Source organism: Trachypithecus francoisi, unplaced genomic scaffold (assembly GCF_009764315.1).
Source record: "Trachypithecus francoisi isolate TF-2019V2 unplaced genomic scaffold, Tfra_2.0 Lachesis_group8, whole genome shotgun sequence".
Lineage (NCBI taxonomy): Eukaryota > Metazoa > Chordata > Mammalia > Primates > Cercopithecidae > Trachypithecus > Trachypithecus francoisi.
Window position 1 is genome coordinate 1,766,139 of NW_022681473.1, and position 14,967 is coordinate 1,781,105.

The window sequence follows — 14,967 nt, forward strand, 5'->3', positions numbered from 1 at the left end:
GCGGGCAGGCTGTGGCCCCAGGGCCCCGCCTGGCCTCCAGATCTTCACATCCAGCGATAAGTGCTGGTTGCGTAATCATGGACGTATTGAGACCTGCACAGGCTAGGAGAGCTGGCCGTTCCAGGAGAGGGGAGGCCTGGGGCCCGCCATCCGGTCTTGCCTCATCACTCCCCACCAGGTGGAGAAGGCCCGGTTATCAGCAGCAAGCCTGCCGGCTGTTCCTAGTTCTCTGGAGCCTGGAGATCATCACTCCTGGACCCAGAGCGACAGCCGTGGGAGAAGGCGTCATAGCCACCACTGTGTGCACCTGGCCAGGGCTGCCCTCGGGCTCTATCCATCTGTCCTCTCCTGCGTCAGAGCCACCACCTGGCAATCAGCCCCACTGTAGCCCCTTCCGGGAGGGCACGGAGCCCTGGGCAGCACCCCTCCCTCCCGGCAGGCTGGTTTGTGGTACGTGCAGCACATGTCCGTGCAGCCCGGGGGCTCTGTGTCACTGGCTCGGCCCTGTGCTGGTGCTCTGATGAGTAGAAATCTGGGCCGATACCTTGGTGCCCACATTCCAAGCCAGGTGGCCACAGCATGGCCCAGTGGGCATCCTCAGCAGAGCCAGTGGCAGCGGGACTCAAGTGACTGCTGCTGGGGGTCCCATCTGATTCTCTCCAGGGCCAGAGATCCAGGGAGGGCGTGGAGCGGGGCTGTGGTGGGGGCTCTGGGTGGCCTCCCCTCGCCTCTTTCCCATGACGCCTCTGTAATTGGGGCTGTTACCCCTGGGTCCCAGTACCTCACAGCTGCCTGGACGCAGCCCCGCCCATGCATGGGCCTGTGGGGAGGCCGCAGCAGTCCTTTCCCATGGCTGGGAGGGGGCCGCGGGTGGGGGGCAAGGAATTTGAGGAGGAAACAGCAGTGGCCTGAGAATTTAGAAAATGCATCCAACTGCTTGGACTCTTGGGAAGAAGCTGGCAGGAGGATTAGGAGAAGTGGGGGATGATTGCACGGCCCTGGGTGGGCCGTGACTGATGGGGCAGCCGGGGTCTGCAGCATGAGGAGGGGAGCCTTGTCTGTGCCGAGAGAGCAGCTGTCCCCATCCCTCAGCCTGTGTCCCGCTGGCCTCGGCTGCCAACCGGAGACCTCTGACCCCCGGCCAGAGCGGGAAGCCAGATTCTGGCCCTGGAGCCCCCCGACCTTGCCTGGTGGGCCCCTGTGCTGGGCCTTTCATCCTCATCTGTAAAATGGGGTTTGAGAACGTGTGTTGAGTGGGTGGGGGACCTCGGAAGTCGCCGGTTGCTCCTAGAATCCACGGGCCACCTCTTGCATCTCAGACCAGCTCCACCTCCTCTGCCCGCCAGCCACCTCTAGGGGTCCTGAGTCTCTCCATCCAGTGAAGGAGAGGGCTGAGAGCAGGGGTGTATGTGCCATGAGGGTGTCCACCTGGGAGGAACAGTGTGGCTGTGGGAGCCCTCTGGAGCACAACTGCCCTGCCTCGGGACTGGAGCCGGCTGTTAGGTCTGCATAGCCGCCGGGCCGAGCCTCCCGACCGCTGCGCAGGCCCCCGGGCCAAGCCTCTCGACTGGTCTTGGAGGTAGTCACACAGCTCATCATGGGCATGGGCCTGGGTAAGATGAGCAGCTGCTCGGAGCAGCTGGGGGGCTCGAGACGCCTCCTCTGTTCCCCACACAGCCCCTCAGTTATGCCCTGGCCACCGGTGGACAGCTTTGCTACACTTGGCCGGACTGGCCCCTTCTGGCCTTAACTCTTTAACTCTCCCGTGCTTTTCTACCCCTGTCCTGGGGTCCCTGGGCCTAAAGAGACGGCCACCCCTCCCCATGGACCTAGGAGAGCCCCCAGGGTTCCACTGGCGATAGGTAAATGGAGTCGTGTCCTGGCAGCCCTGTCCCCGGCGCAGTGCCCAGTGGAGGCATAATGGGATAATGCGATTACAGCTGCTCCCACCAGGTCCAGGATGGTCTGCAGCAGAAGCAGAAAATCACTCTGGCCATGCTCCGGTGGGGACAGGAAGGCTCACCGAGCCCCTGTCGCCCTGGGAAGCTGGGCACTGTGGGTGCAGCTGCTCCAGTGGGCAGGGCTGCTGGGCCCCCGGGGGCAGACTGTGAGTTGGATTTCAACCAAGAAAGCAGGTCTTGGTGGGGCCGGCAGAGGGGTGTGGAGTGGCCCCACGGATGGCGTTGCCTCGACCCTTGGCTCCTGGCGTTTGCTCAGCTAACTTTGCAGACGAGACGCTGTGTGCAGAGAGACACAGGCGATAAGAATGGGGTCGTTGGCTTCTGGGCACTGCCCCCCCTGACCCGTGGCCTTCACTGGCCTCATCCCTGTGCCCCCACCAGCCTGGGCCCTGCTCCCTGCATGCCATTGTCTCCTTCTGGAACCTTCTAAGCAGTGCCTGTGAAATGTGGCCATGCCCTTGCTTTTCCACTATTTAAGAGCTTTCTGCACCCACTGAGGAGAGGGGTAGGCGTGCCTGTTTGGTGGCCCTGGGGCTCCTGCAGCTGCCTCTACCCCTCAGCCTCCTCCGTGGGGTGTAGAAAAGTTCTGTGTGCAGGTCCTCAGCCCAGGCAGCCCTCGAAGTGCTGGGCCTTCAGGCACAGGGGAGGGTGGCTCAGGGGCCAGCGGCAGATGTTGGTGCCTGCCCCTGCAGCAGAGTGCCCCTGCAGCAGAGTGCCCCGAGCTGAGACAGTGCGCACAGGGGACACTCCGGGCCTCAGTCTACCCTCCATGTGGCAAATGAGGTGTTCTGTGGGGCTTCTAAACTCTTCACCCTGGCCTTCCCATGGGTCCCTCTGGACAAGGGATGACCGGGGTGCAGGGGAAGCCGATTCCCAGCCCATAGCAGAGCCGTTGTAAATGTGGGAAATGCCAGCTACATGCGTCTGCCCCCACTACGCTTAACTCAGCACAAGGAGCTTCCTGGGCCTTTGATGTCCCAGGACCTACGGCCTTTAGTGCTTTGTGGGCTGGGAGACAGGAAGCCGGAGCTCTGGGGCCGAGTCACAGCCCCTTTCTCTCTGCAGCGCATCCTTGCTCTGAGGGTGGCAGAGGCAGGTCCAGGCCTTGGGGACCTGGGGCCAGGGCCCCCAAGGGGAAGGGAAGGGACCCGTGGGGAGGCCAGGGTGAAATGTTCCCCATGGCACTGTCTCAGCACGGGGCACCCCGCTGCAGGGGCAGGCACCAACATCTGCCACTGGCCCCTGAGCCACCCTCCCCTGTGCCTGAAGGGGCGGAGGACCTGCGCAGAGAACGCTTCTGATATCCTGCCCACGGGGAACTGGCGATGGGACCCCCAGGAGAGGGAATGGGGGGATGTCCCCGCACCTTCAGGTGGTCGGTGCTGGTGAAGTCTGGCACCCAATAGTAAGCAAAGGAGGGGCTGTTTCCAGGATGCCCCAGGGGCATTCCAGGGTCAGGGGAAGGGGCCAAGGGGGTCTGGCGAAAGCATGAGGCAAGATTTGGAAACCAGGCTCCAGGGCAGGGTCAGGGCCAGGGTCAGGGGCAGCCCTAGGATGGCTCTGCTGTCGTCCAGAGTCTCCTGTCCAGCTCCTGGGCTGGGGGTGGGGGTCGCACAGAGGACCACGGGCAGCCAGGCAGGAGCAAGGGTCACCAGGCACGTGGCAGGGGACGGGCCTCCCAGAAATCATCCAGGCTAGGGGCCTCGGAGCCGGCTTTCCCCTAGCCCCAGGGACCCAGCCTGGAGGGTCTGGGGGATCAGGGGACTGAGGACCCTTCACACAGGCCGGGTGGGGCAGGGGCTCGGGCTGGCCCTGCTGAGCTTGGGTGGCTGGAGTCCTCCAGGGGGGCTCCCTGGAGGCAAGGGCGCGGAGAGAGGTGGGGCAGGCCAAGGCAGACAGCAGCCCACCGCAGGCAGGGGTCTGACAGGGGCAGTGGCGTGAGGGCTGGCCTGGGGCTCGGCGTGCGCACGGGAGCGTGTGTCTGCTGGACTCCAGCGAGGTGCTGTAGCCAGCTAGCCAAGACAAGCTGTCCCTGTGGGTGTCTGACCGGCGGGGCCCAGGCTGGGGGGGAGGTGGCGGCACCCCACTGGGGACACAGTGAGACCCGGAACAGAGCCCAGAGCCTGGCTGCCGCGCCCTGACCACGATGGCCGGTGCCTCCCCAGGCTGCACCTCCGGGCCCTGCCCCCACCAGGGCCCTGCCCCCACCAGGGGCTGTGCAGGGTCTGGGAAGGGCACAGCTGTTTGCCTCCCCACATTCCAGACACAGGGTCAAGCAGTGTGGGAGGCTGTTTTTCTTTACAAATGTCATCTGAAAACAAACACTTACTGGCTCTGCCCGGCTGCCCCGACCCCTTGGAGAGTGGGGGCAGGGACCAGGCCTGGCCACCCCCGTCCAGGTGGCTGGAGACTCTTCCAGGCCAGAGTGGCCTCTGACCCTCCTTTGCTGCCCGTGCCACACCAGTCAGGCCAGTGTCTTCCCTAGCCAGAAGGCTCTGGCCCCACCCCATTTGCCACCCAGAACTGGGGAAAGACTCGCCTGGCCCGGCCAGTGGCCCATGAAGCCATCTTTCTCCCACGGGCCGTCCCTGGCTCAACCCTGTGCCCAGGGCAGGGTCAGGCCCAGTGGGTCTCTCTGTGGAGGGAGGGGCTGCCTGGGATATCTGGGGGCAGTGAGGGGGTGTCCCAGCCGCAACCCTTCCCTGGGCCTCTTGTGGGCACCCCCCCTCCCTTACACGCTGGGCTCTGGGAGCGGGTGGGGCCCTCCTCCGCCGGAGCTGTGAGGTTTTTCTTCCAGAGGGCTTGCACAGGGGTTCCCGCCCACAGCCTCAGCCTGGAACCTGAAGGCTCTGGGGTTTCCTGGGGGGTTGTGTGGCCTTGCACTGTGGGTCCTCCCAGCTCGGCAGCCCTCTGCGGAGGCAATGTGGCACTTTGTCCTCTTGGAGCAAAAAGCAGCCCCTGCACCATCCCTCCCAGGGTCCATCTGAGCCCAGGCCCCAGGACACCATCCCTGGGGGTCTAAGGGTGGTGGGGACCGCCCTCCCGACAAAGCTTCTTTGCACTCCTGCTCACTGTGCTTTGCCCCCAGGTGCACCAGGGGATCCTGCAAGAAGCCTGTGGGCTGGGACTGGGGGGTGTGTCTGGGGCAGCAGTGTCTAGACCCTGGCCTGCCTGAGGGCTGGGAGCTTGGATCACAGGCCTCAGGAGTCAGGAGAGGGCCACCACTCTCTCTTCCTCTCACTACGGTGGTCCCAGGCAGGAGGGAGCAGGCAAAGCAGCAAAGCAGGCACGAGCTTTGTGGCACACACTGGCCCTGGGTCTTTGGCTGGGCTAGGGTCACCTGGAGCTGGTGCCTGTGGGCACTGTTTTCTGGATGCTCCCCTGGTTTCTCAGTGCTGTGGGGAGGGGGAAGGCCCCATGCTTCCCGCCCTGTCTTCACCTGCCCCCACCCCAAGCTCCACTGGGTGGGGAGGAGGGGCACCTCCACAGGACTCAGCTATCCCCCGAACTCCCACAGGAGCCCCAGGCCCAGAGTCCCCAGGAGGGAGCAGCCGGCAGCACCGTTTCCGCCATGGAGATGGGGCGTCCTGGCTTGAGTTCACTCCTTTCCAGGTGGAGCTGACGCCTTGAGACCAAGGCCAGGCCCCCGGGCCCCAGGGCTCTGAGGCACTTCCTTGGGTTGGTGTGCTGGATGGAAGTAGGGCTATATTTCCAAGTCCTGCGGGGCAGACCTGGCCTCTGGAGGTGAGAATTTGCTGGGGCCTGTCCTGGGTGAAAGAGGAAAACCAGCCTTGAGGATCATCTCACAGTCCCCTCTGTCCCTCAGGTAGGATGTGTGGAGCGTGGTAGAGCCACAGAGTAGGGGAATGGGGACCTCCTCAGGTGCGTGGGGGTTGGGAGGTGGGTGCAAGACCTCCCGTCTCACTGAGAAGGGACTTAGAGAGTTAGATGGTGTTTCTGAGTGAGGACGGCAGGCTCAGCTGACCTCATCCCAGAGGCGCCCAACGAGGGCGAGGACACGGCATCCCCGTAGGGCACACGGCAGTTCATCCTCAGAGACACTGTGTGTGGGAGGGAGGAGAAGCCCACACCTCTCTGAGACAACCTTCAGGACCGCCAGGGGCCCCTGAGCACCCCGCCTACCTTTCCCCCGGCGCCCAGGTGGGGCGGTGCTCTCTGCCCTCCTTTGAGCTCTGCAGTATCCTGGGACTTTGAACCCTCTGTCCTGCTTGCTCTGTCTGTGCTGGGGAGTGGGCAGGAGTGGACAGACAGAGATCTGATCTTCTCCAAGAGTCCCAGCCATGGGAGGCTTCACCTTCTAGAAAGTTCCTCCTGTTTCTCTGTGCCTACCACGAGGCTCATCCTCACACCTGAGGACTGTCTCCCTGCTGGTAGGCTCACTGCGTGGAGGAAAGGGGGCCTCTGGTCACCTTCCCCACAAGCACAGACACACACAGTGTCACAGTGCAGTTGAGACTATGTTACCGAGCCCAGCGGGCAGCCTATCCTGGTATGTCACCTTCCTGGCTGCAGGAGCTCAGGGACAGCCGTAATCACCCTGTGCCTCAGTTTCCTCATCTGTAGAATGGGACCTGTTTGCATGAGGCACCCGGGCAGAGCCTGGAACCCGCGAACCCGAGAGCGTTCGCCATCAGGCAAAGGTGCACTTGAGCAGAGACGTCTCCCCTAGTCCAGCTTGCTGTCACATCCCTGCAGTTCTGGTGGTGGGAACCCAGAAGTCAGAGCACACCTGTCTCCTGGCAGCTGGAGGCCACAGTGCCCCGAGTTTGAGACATGCCCTTCTCTGCATATCCGTGCCACTTCCTCAAGGCTATCGGCCAGCCCCTCCCGCCCAAGGCACCCCATGGCGCCTCCTGGGAGATCTTCAGACCCAGGGCAGGTGGGGGCTGGGTCTGCCCTTCCTTGGGTGCTCCACATCTGTTATGGGCATGGGCTGTGAGCTGGTGCCAAGAAGGACGGAGGCATTAGGCCAGGCCAAACTGCCACACACAGCTGGCAGCAGGGCCATTGATCGCAGATGGTCAGGCTTCAGGCTGTCTGACACGGGCTGTCTGCTCCTCCTTGGACAATTGTAGCATTCAGGTGTTAAATTAATTTTTAAAAATAAATTTTTCTACTTTTTTTTTTTTTTGAGACAGGGTGTCACTCTCTTGCCTAGGCTGGAGTGCAGTGGTGCGATCATGGCTTGCTGCAGCCTCAACACCCTGGGCTCGCACGATCCTCTCGCCTCAGCCTCCCACAGAACTGGGAATGCAGGTGCCTGCCGCTGCACCTGACTGGTTTTTGGTAGAGATGGGGTCTCACTGTGTTGCTCAGGCTGGTCTCCAGCTCCTGGACTCAAGCTATCTGCCCACCTTGGCCTCCCAAAATACTGAGATTACAGGTGTGAGCCACCTCACCTGGCCCAAAATAAAATCATTTAAAAAGGAAAAAAGTGTATGTGTGGTGGGAAGAGGAGGGCGAGGCCCGGAAAGGAGCTGAAGGAAACAGACCCATGCAGAACAGCTGGCACTCACGCCCACTTCGACGCCCCAATTCCTTCACCTCGGAGCCGAGCAGGGGCTGGGGGGCACGGGGAACTTCTGGCCTTTCTGGTGAAGTGACTCTTTTCTGGAACTTTCCAAACATCCTCCCCCACCTGCAACGCCCCCCACCGCCTTTCCTTCCTTCTTTCTCACCCCCTTCCTTATTCCTTAGTGTTCATCACAGACAAAGTTCCTGGGTAGGAGTGTGGGCAGCTGCCATTTGGGACCCATGGGGGCCTCCCGTCATTGGGCAGCCCCTCTCCCCGGTTTGTGGGGAGGCTGAGGTGAGCCCAGGTCTGCCTCTCCCACCGCGCGGGAGTGCAGGATCCTGGTCGGTGGCAGACACCAGTGGCAGGCCGACGATTGTTTGCAAAAGGATGGGGGCATTCGGGCACAGCACGGGGGCATTTACTCAGTCGACAGCACCCTGACTGGCAAGATTGCAGAGCTTCCCTTCCTTGCTGAGACACCCATGAAACACACAGCTGCTCAAGGGGGTGCAGGAGGCAGGAGCGGGGACAGCTCAGAGGTGGGTGTGGTACAGGGTTCATGGCATAAGAAGGGTGGCCTCAGGAGCTGGGGCGGGGGCAGCCTGGAGCCAGCAGCCCTGAGGCCACGTATATCCACAGCATGTTGGCAGTGACAGCTCTGACAGGTGGCAGGGGAGCAGGCTCTGAGCTCGTCTGACCTGTGAGCATGCAGTGGCCTGGTGGCCTCGGCCCTCCTTGCCAGCCTCTTTCTAAGGTCAAGCCTGTGCTCTCCAGCCAGAGAAGTCATGTTGGGCTGGGCTGGGCAGACCTGGGCAGGGCAGGGCTGGGCTGGGCAGGGCAGGGCTGGGCTGAGCTGGGCAGAACTGGGCAGGGCAGGGCAGGGCTGGGCTTAGCTGGGCAGAGCTAGGCAGGGCAGGGCAGGGCTGGGCTGTGCATGGCTGGGCAGGGCTGGACTGGGCAGGGCTGGGCAGAGTTGGACGGGGCAGGGCAGGGCAGACCTGGGCATGGCTGAGCAGAACTGGGCAGGGCAGGGCAGGGCTGGGCTTAGCTGGGCAGAGCTGGGCAGGGCAGGGCAGGGCTGGGCTGTGCATGGCTGGGCTGTGCATGGCTGGGCAGGGCTGGACTGGGCAGGGCTGGGCAGAGTTGGACTGGGCCGGGCAGGGCAGGGCAGGGCAGACCTGGGCATGGCTGGGCAGGGCTGGACTGGGCAGGGCAGGGTTGGACTGGGCAGGGCTGGGCAGGGCAGGGCTGTGCTGGGCAGGGCTGGGCAGGGCAGGGCTAGGCTGGGCAGGGCTGTACTGGGCAGGGCTGGGTGGAGTGGGCGATGGTGGCTTAGTGGCTTCCTCCCACAGGAAGTCTGGGTAGCTTTTTCTGACCACCCTTCAATGCCCGGGGCCTAGGCTGGACTGGTGGAGGTGGGGGTCCATTTCTAGGCTCTAGACCTAAGGCCTTCCTGCTGCTCAGAGGTTCCTAGGCTCAGCAGAGAGTGCAGGGGCAGAAGGTCTGAAATTCCATGTCCTTGGGATGCCATCTGCCTGTCCTTGTCGCCCGGCCCAGCCTGGTCTATCTGCTCCCCAGCCTCCTATGCCCCCATTGGCGTGCACGAGTGACATGAGTGTCCTGCACACCCTCGGTCCTGTTGTCTGTTTCCCCATTGCCCGCCACCCACGTTGTCCCCACTGTCTTAGGCTGGCAACCCCGTCACAGGACACATGAAATTCAGTCTTAAGTTGTTGGGTGATGGAGTCCCAGATGTGGTAGGCTCAGCCAGACCCTCTTGGGCTGCCCACCCGGAGCGCGACTGGGGCTGAGAGCCTCGCCTGGGGCCGCCATACAGCTGCCGCCTCCCGCCTCCCACCTCCCGCAAAGGCCTGGGAGTGGGGCCCAAGGCAGCTGCAGCCCCACAGCCTGGCCTTGACCCTGGGCTGCCCCACAGCCCCCCTGCTGGCTCCATGCCCACTGGGAAAACAAGCTCCTTATCTCGAATGCTTCCTGTGAACTGCAAACAGCCACGTGTCCCTTGGGAGCCTCTCCTGGTGAACGTGCCCTCTGTCCCACGACCCAGGGTGAGGCTGTTCACCCTCGGGCAGGGGGCCACCGGGACTGGAGGCTCTAGGCCTGGGATGAGGGGAGGGGACGGGACCCGCAGCAGGGCAGAGCCAGGCTGCAGCTCTGACCCATGGAGACCACCGCATGGGGAGGGTGAGGGAGAGGAGGGGACAGGATTGTTTGGGTCCAAGGCCTGGTTGCACAGGAGGGCCAGGGATGGGGGAAGGCAGCACAGGCCAGAAAGGCTGGGGCTATGGGAGCCAGCTAAGAAGAGAGGGTTCCAGGTGGCAGCAGCAGGCAGGGACCCTCCTGGCGGCCCCAGGGGCTCCCTCCCTCCCAGACCCCTTTCTCCTTCCTGGGGCCTAGAGCTTCCTCCATGTCCTTTTCCCCACCCCTGCCTTTCCCCTCTCTCTCACCCCGCTCAAACATGCTGTGACCTTTCCAGGGCCCCTGGACATCACTCACTGGGTGACAGAGGTTGACAGGCATGGAGCTAAGGAATGGGAGGCAGGGCGGGGGCGGCCAAGCCTCTCCAGCCACTCCCTTCCCGCTTGCCCCACAGACGGGCCTCCCTGGACGGTCCCGGGTCAGCACACATGCTCCCAGGCACTTCCTTCCACCAGGAGACAGTCCCCAGCCCCCGGGGGGCCCAGATCCTCCTGCTCAGGCCGACACATCCCACCTGGGCCTCAGAAACCTCTTTGGAAAGGGACAGTCACCTCAGAGTGGCAAGCACTTAAGAGACCCCCCAGGCCGATGTGCCATGGTGGCAGGCAGGATGTGTCTGGAGAGAAGGGGGACGTGTCCCCAGCTGGGCCTGGGGGCGGCTCTGTGGGAAAGTGCCGTCTGGTCCCAGCCCTGGGTCTCCAACCTTCAGACTCCTCGGGGTCTCTGTGGCCTGGCAGAGGTTGGTGTCCCCTCAGTGGAGGTCAGGCCCCTCCTGAGTCACCACTGCACACCGGCCTGCTGGGAAGCTGGGGTTCTGGGCCACCGCCTGCCCTGGATGTGGAGGGGGGAATCAGGCCAGACCCCCAAGGGGCTCAAAGGGCTCCAGGAGGCCCTGGCAACCCCAGGGTGCCCCCAAGCCCTCAGAAGGGTTGTCCCTACTTGGAGAGGACCACACAGCCCGGTGGGCAGAAACAGCCACCACGGTGGCCCTTCCCTGTCCCCCCCTCTCACCAGTGGCCCACAGTGCAGTCCAGGCAGCACCCGACAGAGCTCAGGGCATGGAGGAGAGGCCTGTACTGGCTTCACAGAGGTCTGGGAGGAGCTAGCTCCTGTGCAGACAGACCCCTGAAGCACCTCCAGAGCCGTTGGCCCACCTGAGGTCCTTCCCAGGGGCCATTCTGGGCCCTCTGACCCCATGTACCTGTGCCACAGGGCTGTGAGCGCCCCAGCCCCAGGACCTCCAAGTTTCTCTCTAGAGGGACGAGGAGGAGGAGGGCAGGCCTGCAGGCTCCACGCTCTCTGATTGGGGACGCTCAAAGGGGGCAGCCGCCATGCCGGGAAGTTGGGGTGGGCAGAGGAGCAGCGGTGCCAGGACCCCCAGGCTGTGCCACCACCCCAGACCCTGAACAGTGGGCTAGTGTGTGGGCCTGGGGAGTGAGGGCCCAGGCCGGGCTGGGTCTCGCTCCATAAACCCTGGCTGGCCGGAGCTACAGACATCACAGTGTTGACACAGGGGTGATGTCACTGCCGGCCAATGGGGAGCCCCTCGGGGGCCCTGCATGTGCCTCTCTGTGCTCCCAGGGCCGCCACCATGCACGCTGCATGCTCTAAATGCCGCCTGCGTAATAAACCGGTTTTTCTAAATGTCCTTTGGGGCCCTGCTTCCCCCCTGGGCCCCATCTCCTACTCATCCCACCCCACCCTTGGGCCCAGCCTGTGAGCCAAGTGGGAGTAGGGGGTGGCGGAGAGCCCTGGGCCTGCCCGCTCCCACAGGCATGTGGGCTCCAGAGCCTTCACCTCGCCAGCCTCTCTTCCATCTGCCACAACCCCAGCTGCCACCATGGCTCCCCACAGTCATCCCTGGGCCATCTCTTCCTCCCGTTGGGAGAATGTTCCTCCTGGGAGAGCCCGAGGCCCCCTCTCTGCTCCTTGCTCCCCTATCTGTCTCCCCTGCCCTGCCCTGCCCTGCCCTGCCCTGCCCATGGATCCATGTGCTCAGAGCTGGCTACATATCCTGTGGTTGCCCATGATACGCAGCTCCTCCAGGCAGGGCCGGACCCTGGGCACCTCTTTGCCCCCAGGGCTGACTCCTCTCTCTGTTGGAGGTCAGCCGGTTCTGAGGCCTCCAAGCCACCTTTCTACTCCTCGATTCCATGGCCTGGTCTCCACTCCTCCTGGGCTTCAGGGTACATGCTGCTCTGCGGCCTCCCCCTACGCCAGCCTTCATGCACCCTGCTCCTGCGGCCTCAGAGCCTTGGCATCTCCCCCAACTTCCAGCCAGGCAGCCTGGTTTCTGCAGTGTGGGGCCCATGGTCAGTGTCCCCTACAGCCCTGCCAACTCTTCTCCCTGGGGGTCCACCCTGCACCCCTTCCCAGGAGCTTGCTGTACACCCACTGCTGGTCCTCCCAGCCTAGGGGCTTGGCACGTGCCTGTTAGCAGAGGCACCGGGCAGGAGGAGGAGGAGGAGCCTTCAGCGCCTGGCGCCCGTGTGTGTTTACTGGTCCGGCCCCAGCCCCGTGCCGCTCCCCGCGGACCCGGCCTCCCGCCTGTGTCCAGCCAGGTGTTGGGTGATGGAGCAGGGCTCCCTAAGGACAAGGAGCACAGTGTCTGCTTTCTTTGCAAGCACAGTGCTGACAAGGAACAGAATACCCACAGCGACTGCTTCCAGGAAACGGCTGCAGAGCGGGCGGGAGCCTCCGCCACGCAGCCCCTTCCCAGCAAGCCAGCCTGCAGGTGGTCTTCCAGGAAGGGGCCCCCGCTGGCTTCCCTCAGCCCTGGAAAGGGGCCAATGGTGTCACCAGGAGCAGGCTGGGGAGCGGGGCAGAGCGGGGAGAAGGAGAAAGGAGAGGCGCGGAGGAGGGAAGGAGGGATGGGGCGCAGGCCTGGGCTACGCCTAGTGTGGTTACTGCAGCCTCAGGGGAGAGCAAGGCTGACCACAGCTCCTTCTCGAACCTTCCAGTCCCCCTTTTGGGAAGTCACAAGATCTCCACTCAGGTCTTCGGCTCTCTAGGGCTTGTCAGGCATCACACACACACACACACGGGCACACCCACCTGAAAACACGAGCAAGCTGGGCCGCTGTGGGACGCCATTCCCTGAGACCCAGCTGGGGTCCGGTTGAGGGGCTGACCTCCTAGCCCCCATGTTGGGAGGGCCGAGGAGGGCCCCCGCCCGGACGCACTGTGCCCTTAGCTCTGAGTGCTCAGATCCCACACCATGTCTAGAGAGAAGGAAATCATTTATCTTCCCGAGAGCTCAGGGTCGGGGAGAGGGGGCTGCCCTCCTTGGGGCCCCAACTGTTTTCTTTGAGAGTTCCCAGGGTGCATCATAGACCTCAAACGTCGCTTCATCCCTGTTTAAGGTACTTTACTTCCTTTGTCGAGTTGGGGTTTTCTGTCTTCATTCAATGGTATACCAAGTGCCCTGCCTCCATCCCACCCCCAGCTGCTCCTAATCCCTGCCTGAAAACGTGCTCCTGGGTCGCGGAATTCATGCCAAGACATGAACCCACACAAAGGCACAAGACACACACAGCCAGGCTCAGGGGTCCACCCTCCAGGGAACACCACCCCACTACGGGACCACGATCACACACACGCCCCGCGGAGCATCTCCGAGCCGGACAGGACCCACACCGTCCGCAGCCCGGACGGGCAGGTTAACTGGTCAGCATGCAGAGACCTGCCAAGTGGAGACCCCACTTCCAGGCACAGACGCACAGCTGTGGATGCACACACTTGGTGACAAGATAGCTGAGGTCCCGTGCCCTGGGAGTGCATGGCTGCATAGGCCATCCAGCGGCCCTCAGGGCCACAGGGGATTCGCCTGGAGATGTGTGCACCGAGGGTCCAGCGTGGCCACAGCAGCAGCACACGCCTCGAGTCCTCTTCTCTAACTCGGTGACTTGATCTTCACTCAACCTAAAGGTGCCACAGAAACTTGGGTGGGTGGAAGGTCCAGGTGTGAAAACCCCAGCGCCTGACAGGGTCAGGGACGTGGCCAGAAGTCTGGGCACCCTCGGGGTCTCCCCGAATGATGGAAGTTCCTCCATCCCCAGATTTCCCAGCACCTTTGCAGGCAGCCACAACCCCCACCCCAGCCCCACCACCCCCATGTTGGGGTTCGGGAGTGAAATTCCAGCCCCTGTTGGCTTCTCCACACTGAAGTCAGTGCAGGAGCATTTTGAAAGTGCCTTTGGGTGTCGGGGCGCCCAGAGCCTGTCTAACAACCCTCTCTAAGCCCCTTTTCTAAAAAGCAGGAAATCGGGTTGGGCCAAAGATAAACACACATTCCAACCTGGCAGGTCGCTCAGAGCTAGGGGCTTGGGCGGGCTCCCAGCCCCCGCCCCGGGGCGCGGCAGGAAGCTCCGAGGCTGACCACCTGCTGCAGGGGCCCCCAGGCCTGTGGCTCCCTGCCTGCCTGCCTCACTCTGAGATTCAGCCCCCAGAATGCTGCCCTCACCACCTCCCTGTCTCAGGGCCGGTGGCCCAGATCCCCTCCGGCACTCAGGGGCTGCCCTGGGGACACCACCCCGGGAACTGCCCTAGGAAGCCCGTTCTGCTGCAGGGAGCAGAGAAACATGGGCTGCCCAGAGATAGGCGCTGCGCCTGTGTACATGTCCTGCTCTCAGGGGGCAGCCAGCATGGACACAGCCGTGGGCAGTGCCGGGAGATGGTGGGGACCACCAGGAGGCTTGTGTCCCTTCCCCATCGGGTGTGAGAAGGAGAAGCCCTGTCCCCAGACAGCTCCCAGGTGGAAACTCCAGAGCAAACGTCATCCATACACCCCTGGTCCCAGAGGTGTGGATATGACCAGCACGCCTGTTCTCTCCAAGTGGCCAGGAGGAGACAGCCCCTAGGAGCTGATGCAGGTGACGAAGGCCTGAGGCCCCGTTCCCATGCGTCCTTCCCCAGGCAGAGATTTGAAGCGGGCAAAGTCTTCCATGTTCCCCAGGTGAGGTTTTCTGGACGCCCCTCTCCCCCTCCCTACGGTTCCCCTGCCCCGCCACCCTGGGCACCCCTGGGGCTGCCTGCCGTGCCCTGCGGCCGCCACCTGGGGAAGCCGGCTTTTATCTCCTGAGCCCCGCTTTGTAAATCTCCTGCAGCGTTGGATGTTTATAATAAAGGCCGTTTATAGACCTAACTCTTGACACGTAATGGATGGGCTACTGCATCCTGCCGGCCAAAACCCACTTGGGTAAGTCAAATTGGCCTGTAGGGTCAGGAAGATGAATGCAGCCTCACCCTGGGCTG